The sequence below is a fragment of the Prionailurus bengalensis genome, chromosome B3, assembly GCF_016509475.1.
Source record: "Prionailurus bengalensis isolate Pbe53 chromosome B3, Fcat_Pben_1.1_paternal_pri, whole genome shotgun sequence".
Classification (NCBI taxonomy): Eukaryota; Metazoa; Chordata; class Mammalia; order Carnivora; family Felidae; genus Prionailurus; species Prionailurus bengalensis.
This window is the reverse complement of record NC_057355.1, coordinates 115108493-115116560: the sequence shown is the minus strand read 5'-3', so window position 1 is coordinate 115116560 and position 8068 is coordinate 115108493. Positions and strand designations below refer to the sequence as shown.

The 8068-nt window shown below is 53.0% G+C and overlaps 1 long non-coding RNA gene across 1 annotated transcript; it reads left to right on the top strand.

The window, feature by feature from the left end:
• The first annotated feature begins 745 nt into the window (after positions 1 to 745).
• Positions 746 to 7373, top strand: LOC122467774. Its single transcript, XR_006293057.1, has 3 exons — positions 746 to 1346; positions 5339 to 5446; positions 6007 to 7373. It is a non-coding gene; the product is annotated as an uncharacterized LOC122467774 (long non-coding RNA).
• The last annotated feature ends 695 nt before the right edge of the window (positions 7374 to 8068 follow it).

Sequence of the window (8068 nt, the reverse complement as noted above, 5' to 3'; positions counted from 1 at the left end):
GGAGGGCATGTGCTGTCAGACGATGGGGGACGGAGCCTGGCTTTCTGGATCTCCCTAGAACTGCGCCAGGAACCAGGAGGCTGGCATCAAAGACCCAGGACCACTCTGGCCACAGTTTTATCCTCTGTGAAATCCAAACGTGTAGTTTCAAGTTGCGCAAGGGCTGTTCTTGGCCTGCAGGACCATGCAACCAGGACCCCCCCAACACACACACACTGGGATGCAGTTGTAATAAAAAAACAAACACTATTCTAAGGGCGAATGGGGAAGGGCAGAAATCGATTCTACCTTTGCAATCTTACAGGTTTCTTGGAGAAGTGAGTACTAGGCCTTGAGTATGTTTAGATGAGGTGCTGACAGGTGGGTACGGGAGCAGATAAAGCAAGTGAACAAAAAGAGGAAAACTGGGTGAGTGCAGGTGGCAAGTTTTGGGAGTGGAAAGTAAGGGACTACAATCCGGGCACAGGAACACATCAGACACAGCAGGTCCTCAGTCGATATCTGTGACTGATGATAGCAGTAACAAGGACCGGGCTAGAACAGGAGGGCATCTCCCTGGCTGAAGGGCCAGGAGCAGCACCAAGTCCACATGGGCTCTTGAGAGGGAGACAGGCCACTCTGATGGGCTCTGTGTCCACTGGCAGGTAGACACGAGAGAGGAGGCCCGAGGGCAGAGGAGAAAGGTCCTGGGGGAGAGATGACAAGGGTTTGAATTTAGATAGCAACATTGGGATGGGGAGGGATGTAAAAAATAGTGCAAAAGAAGATTCTGCAGGTTTCTGGAGGCTGATGAGATGTGCAAAGAGAGGAAGGGGAGATGAAAACAATTCTGAGGATTTTGAACCTGGGCAATGGGGAGGGTGGAGATTCATAAACAGAGATGGGCAAACCGAGGAAGAGAGAGGGAAACCTGGAAGAAGGTTGTCAGGAGAGCCCAAGAAGAGAATCTGAGTAGTCAGTGGGGGCTGAGCCATGTGAGGAGGGGGTTGTGGAGGTGGTTCCCGGGGCCATGGTTGGGAGCAAGGCCTATGAAAATGGCCCCAAGCAGCGGCCAGTTGCCAAAACCCGAGGAGAGAAAATAGAAGCAGGAGGTGTCAGGGACCCCATAAAGAAGTTTGTAATACATGGAACAAAAGAAAATGATGGTGAACTTAAAGACAGTGGGCCCAGGGGAAGCCATTTTAGGATAAGGAAGATGTGGCCATGCTTTGGTGCCATGCTTCTCAAATGTGAATGTGCATTCCCATCACAGGGAATCCCATTAATGCAACTTCTGATCCAGGAACGAGGACAGAGGATGGCATGGCATGGAAGAGACAGGAGCCGATGAGGCCGCTTTGGGCCTGGTAAGTAAGTTAGTTTTGCAGAGGAAGACGGGGTGTCAGCTGCACACAGACCGAGGGAAGGGAAGATGAGAGGGTGATGTGAAGGAACCGTGAGGTGGGGGAAAGAGGTGCAAGGAAGCCCCTGAAGAGATGCCTGGATCTTCTTGGTCTGGTGAGCAGTGAGAGACTCTGTGGGTGGCAGGTGGAGGTGGGGTCTGGGGAGTCCAAGGAGGGGGAAAGGCCTCAGGGACAGTGGTTTGGCTGACTTGCTGGCCAGAGAGGAGAGTGGTGCAGATGAAACCTTGGGTGGAAAAGGAAGCTCTTAAAGGGACATGGGCAGGGGGTGGGCACAAGAAAGGGCAGGAGAGGACAGTGGCAGAAAGGAAGAGGTGAGAGGAGAAGCTGATGTTCCAGAGCCACTGGTGGCAAGGTCTGGGAAGTGAGTGTGGGAGGTGGCTAAGGGGGCCAGGCAGATGAGAGACTGAGATGGAACAGGCTGGAGGCTGGAAAGATGAGGGCGTGCATGCAAAGGGCAGAGGCCTGAGGAGAGGGAGGCTGGTCTTGTGGCAGAGTGATGAGTGACAGGAAGCACCAGGGCCCAACAGCTCCAGGAGGGTGGAACCCAGGCCTGGCTGTGGAAGGTCCTTCCATGGGTTAGCAACAGCACCTGTTTCAGGAAGCCAGAACGGCTCCTCAAGGCAGAAGGGGCCTGGCCTGTTCTCATTCACTCGACCCCCACTTCCTGAGGCTCCTTGAATGCGGCTCCGGGCTGGACTGCTGAGGGCTGAGTCTCATGCCTTTGGACCATGACATGGAGGGGTGATGGGAAAAGTGAGTCCTTCAGTGAGGACTTGAGGGCACCCTGCGGTCATCCCAGCTACCTGCCGCTGCTGCCCCAGGTCAGGGGAGGTTAAAACCCAGCTCTGGGTCAAGTCACTGGGAGCTGAGATTCCAGCAGTCCCACTTTGCCGGCCCCTGGGACCACCCCTCACCTCTCCCACACTGCAACACAGGGCTTGAAGCCAGTGAGTGCTCCTGGCACAAGCCGGAGTGGGGTGGGGTGGGGGCTCCAGCTGGGAAGGAGGACCAGCCAACAGCATGGCTGGACACCCCGCTATCAGTTTGTTCGGCTCGGTTTGATTCTTTCTCTCCTTGGTGGGCTTCAGCTTGTAGTTGTTTGCTCTTCATCAGTGGTTTATGGGGACCATGGTGTTTGGGGAGGAAAGAGCAGGGACGGGAACTCTCAGATGCTGTGCTGGTGCCCAGCCGTGTCCTGGGCCTTCCCCACCGGCCCCGCCATGCCTGGGGTGGGCCTCGATGGGCCTAACCCTCAGACCCGCAGCCCTTGTCACACAGCTCCTCGTGGTGTCCTTTTTAGGCCCCTTGGGACTCGGACCAATGCCTGCCAGAAACCACGTGGGCTCCTTCCCTCCAAATCAGAACTTCCTTTCTTTATTCCCTCCGCTGAGGCCTGGGGTTTCTTTGCCTTTCAGCCTGGGTCTTCCTCCCTGTGGAGGTCTTTGCAGCAAGGGGGCAGGACGTTGGGTGGCTGGGCTTCCTTTGGCTCTGTCCTCCCTGGGTGACCTATGGCTGCTTCTGCGTTGCCAGACGCACTCTGTCCCCCTGAGGCACCGGGGGACAGCCTCTGGCCCTTCCTGGTGTGCCTCCTCTGCGTCTGTCTGTCGTCTACCCACCCATCCCTGTGTTCCTTGCCCCTTCCCCGGGCCTCTGGTTATTTGTCCACAGAGGAGGAGGGAAGCTCTCAAGGATTTGTGCAGAGACCGTGGACAGAAGAAGATACGTGGAATTTGCAAAAAATCCAGGAGCAAAGTTGTAACTTGACTTGAAAACAAACAAAAGGGCCAGAACTGCACTTAAGCTCCGCAGAAGCTCCTCTCCCAGTGTAAACAGAAAAGGGCAGGCTTGGGCCGAGCAGGCTCCTCAGGACTGGGACAGCCAGGGAGGGGTCCGGAGCAGGCTGGCCGCCCACTTCCTCCCGAGGAGACAGGTTGTGGGGAAAGGTCTCTGCGGCCTCGTGAGAGGAGAAAGAAGAGGCTGGCAGTGCTGTTGTTTGCCACTTAGTTTTCCATGACTTACCCTTTTGAAATGACATTCTCAGGATTGGGACAAGAAGGTTGTTTTGGGGGGGAAATGCCTTCTTTGGCCTGTTACCCTGGCTGGGGCCGGGCAGATAAGAGCTTGGAGCAGGGGAGAGCAAACTGAGGTGAGGGGCATAAGCTCCCAAGGCCCCGCCTTCCCTGGACTGGAACGTTAGGGAGCTCACCTGGACCTCTCAGCTCAAAGGGGCAGAGTGCACCGCACTGGCCTGTCAGCATGACCCTGCAGCGGCCCCTCCTGGGGGCGTCACCGTGCCTCCCCTAGAAGTGTTAGGCTGTAACCACCACGATTACAGCGCCTTGCCTTTCCATACAATTTTTAAGTGCTTCCACACACATCCTCCGAGTTGGGACAGATATCATCAGCATTTTATGGGCAGGAAAACCGACACAGAGAGGTAAAGACCCCTATCCAAGGTCACACAGCAAATCTGCAGTTGACCTAAGTCGGTGCAGCGGCAAAGTTGGATCTTGAGATACAGTTCCCACTGATGACAAACTGTGTGATCTTGGGTGAGTTACCTAATCTCTCTGGGCACAGGCTGCCCTCCATAAGATGCAATTTGTTCCAAAGTTTGAGCAGCTTGATTGCTCCTTCTCACACTCTGTCTGGGCTTACCAAAGTCGGGAACCTCAGGGGGACCTAATAAGGTGTTGAAGAGTCTACAAAGCCACAGCTTAAACATGGCACATCTTTCTGGAGCCTCATGTCTACACTTGGATATTTTGGGAGAAAAAAAAAATCTCTCTTTTTTTTTTTCAATTGTAAAAGAAGATGGCTATATTATAGAAGGGAAAGCAAAATTCCAACTTTCGAAGTAAAACAGGAAACGTAAGGACATTTTGTGCTTGCTGCTGTCTGTTTCAGGTCCTCCAAGTATGCGTTTGTTCTCTCGTGCAGCCTGTGATGTAGGTGGGGGAATTTTCTAATGGGTATTCAGGGTCCAGCAGGCAGTGAACTGCAGAAGCTCATATTCCTGCTGTGTGTGTGTGTGTGTGTGTGCATGTGAGTGTGGCTGCATCCCCTCTTCTAAAGAGAGAGCTGTTTCCACAGCATCTGACACAGTTGTTCTTATCCGGGCTTCACATTAGAGTCACCTGATGAGCTTTCAAAAAATAGGCATGTCAGGTGCCACTCTGACCAAGTGAACTGGCATCCTGGGAGTGCTCCGTGTGTGTGAAGAGCTTCCCGGGTGACGCTATTATGCGGCGTGGACTGGGTATACTGACTTACAGTTCAGACTTGGCAGTTCAGGGAACCCCAGGGTGTGCATGTCCATGGAGGGAAACAGTGACAGACAGCTCCCTACCCTTGGCCTCCCAACTGCTGCTTAGACTAGTGAGCAGGTGAAACCACATTCCCGAAGCCCACACCCCCAACTAAAGGAAGGGGCAGTGATGGAGGTGGAGAATAAGATAGAACTTTGTCGGGGTGGGAGCAGGAAGGCTGTTCTGGGTTGGATGGTAGCCCCCTAAAATCCATGTCCTTCCTGGAGCTCAGAACGTGTCCTGTTAAAGTAGGGTCGTGGCAGATGTAATTTGTGAAGATGAGGTCATACTGGAGTAGGGTAAACCCTTAATTCCTTCCAAAGTTTAAGCAGGAAAACTGCACAGAGAAGTAAAGACACCTCTCCAAGGTGACACAGCAGATTGGCAGTTGGCCCAGGCCAGTGCAGTGGAGAGGCTGAGTCTTGAGATACAGTTCCTGACAAGAAGAGGAGAGACACAGGGAGAGTGGTGCATGAGGAGGGAGACAGGGATCGGAGCGATCACGCAGCCAGATGTCAGGGAGTGCTAAGGATAGCAGGCAACCACCAGAAGCTGGAGAGAGGCCTGGAACAGATTCTCCCTCAGAGCCCTCAGCGAGAGACAACCTTGCCAACGCCTTGATTTCAGACTTCCAGCCTCCAGAACTGTGGGGGAATACACTCCTGTTGTAAGCCAAGCTTCACCAAGTTTGTGGTCCTGTTACAGCAGCCCTGGGAAACAGATACGAAGGCTGAGGTTGGTAATCCTTTCTGTGGGTGCTCCTCCTTTCTGTGGGTGCTCCTCCTGAGACGCTCACCAGAAGGCCGTGGTGGGCTTGGCTCTGGGGATTCTGTGAGCTGGGAGGGGAACCAACAGCAGTGGGCTCATTCTACCAAAAAGCCGAGGGGACAGAGGAAAATGTGACCTGTCCAAAGTGTCACTCTGTGCAGGTAAGACAACAAGAAAAGAGTTGGTTCATTCATTCGCCCACTCATTCACCTCCTACTTGGGGAGCCCTACTCAATGCCAGGCTCTGGGAACACAAAGGTACGAAGACCAGAGCCAGCCCCGCTCTGCCCTCAGGGAGCTCGCGTCTGAGGGGGTACCTGCTAGTCAGTGAGGAGGTTGGGTGGATGAGCACAAAGATTTCCTCCAGCTCTGGCATTTGGTGGCTGAAAGGGAGCAAGGAGGGCAGCCTGGCTGGGGCCCACTGTGCTGCCACCAGGGCATTTGGGGGGGCTGCTGCTACTATCTCTTTGCCTGCAGGGGATGCTGCCTGTGAGGACGTGGAACCGGAGCCCTGCTTTCCTCCGCAGGCCCAGATGGCAGGGCACGCCCCACGGGAGGGCCAAAGCGGTCAGGCACAAATGCCGGCCCTTGCCTGGCCACCGCAGCCACTGGCGGGACACTGCAGGCGGTGAGACGGCCTTCGGCAGCCACCACTAACTGTACAAAGCCCAAAAATCTTGGGAATATTTTCAGCCCATTGGCACTTATCAAATATCACACTGGAAACCCCAGAAATTTGTGTGGGATCCTTTCCAGGACGAGAGGATTTCACAAATTTGGCCTCGCGCAGGGCGAGTTTCTTGGAATTTCAGCCTCCGAGTGGGCATGGCCTCCTTGTTCTCGTTCGCCCCACCTTCCTGCAAGCAAGCGGCCCCTGTCACTCCCCGGGCCCACCTGCCGCATGTCCGGGTGACCCTGGAGACAGACTCTCGGGGCCACGCGATGTCTGCGTTCCTCCAGCTCTTTGGTTTCCCCTTCATGGTTTTGGGAGTTCCGTGGCACTCAGCAGCTGGTGGCTCTGGCAGTCTGAGAAATACAAAGCTCGGGGCCTCTGTTGAGGCTTTTCTGAAGCTCCATTTCATTTGGGCTAGAGGTGAACACTTCCTCCGGAGACCCCGGCAGGCGGGACTGAAGCAAGGTTCAAGGAACAATCGCTTCCATCATGGCTGGGTGTTGTTCGTCTGGCTGGGACGCAGCCTAACAGCAGGCTGACAGGCGACAGGCGGCCCAGGAGCAGTGGCAGGGCCGGGCGCTGGAGGAGTGGCTGGAGGCAAGACGCTGTGCCCAGCTTCCCGGCACTGGCTCTCCGTCTTAACAACAGTTTAACAACAGCCGTAATCATTAACTCCCTGAACGCTTTCCTTGAAAGTTCCATGTTACCCGACACTTGGACATAATTAAAACAGAACAACCGTTTGCAGTTAACTTTACCTTTATGACCTCACAGATTTTTACAAAGGTGTCTCAGAACGCCTTCTCTTCAAAGGAAAGCCAAGGGGTATGCCAAGGGCCTCAAGAAAGCGCACAGAGCGGGACCCTGAATCTCTGCATACTCATAAATGAAAAGATGAAAGAAAAAAACACGCAGTTTTTTTATGGTTCTAAAAATAACACATGGTCACAGAGGACAATGGGGAAGACACAGAAAAGTATAAAAAATCAAATAGAAGCCACCCACAAGCCCACCCCTAGAGACCACTGTCAATGTTCTGTGGTATATATATCCTTCCTGAGTATGAAAATACCTCTTCACATCTGCATCTTAAAAATAAAGGTAGAAACGGGCTTGGACGCTATGAATCATACTTTTAAAAATGGGGCTCTACAATGTATTCTATTTCAGGTAAATTTGATACAGGGATCAGTAAAAAGAATCAAGTTAATTTATCCACAACTGAGGGCCTGCTTTGTATAAAGGACTCCGTTGCGCACTGTGACAGGATTAGAGACATCAGCAGCACGGCTCCCGGCCTCAAGAAGGCAGACGGAAAAGACAAGGAATGTGTAGAGTGGCTTTTGATATTTGCATCCTCAGCTCCTAGCAGAGCTCACTGTTGGGCCCTCAAAACAGTCTCCTGTGTTGAGCTGTGTGTAGAGCCTGTCACAAAGGCTATTCGTTATTTAATTACTGAACAAATATTTACCGCGTGCCTACTCTGATCCAGGAGTGAAGATGTTTAAGTTTTAGAGCAGGGAGCCATTGTGATAAGGGTGACGTTTTGGGAGACTTACATGAGCACTGGCTTGCCGCCAGGTGGTGGCTAACTTTGTGTGTCAACTTGGTTAGGCCACGGTACCAGATACTTGATGAAGTATCAGTCTAGGTGTTGCTCTGAAGGTTTTCTTTATTTTTTTGTTTTAGGTAAGATTAACATTGCAATCAGTACACTTTGCGTAGAGCCGATGACCCTCCATAATGTGATGGCCCTCATCCAATCCATTGGAGGCCTTGAGAGAAAAGATCGGAGTCCCCTGAGGCAAAGGGAATTCTGCCTCCAGACTGCCTTCAGACTCAAGCTGCAGATTTCAGACTTACCAGCCAATTGCATGAGCCAGTTTCTTAAAATTTCTGTGTGTGTGTGTGTGTGT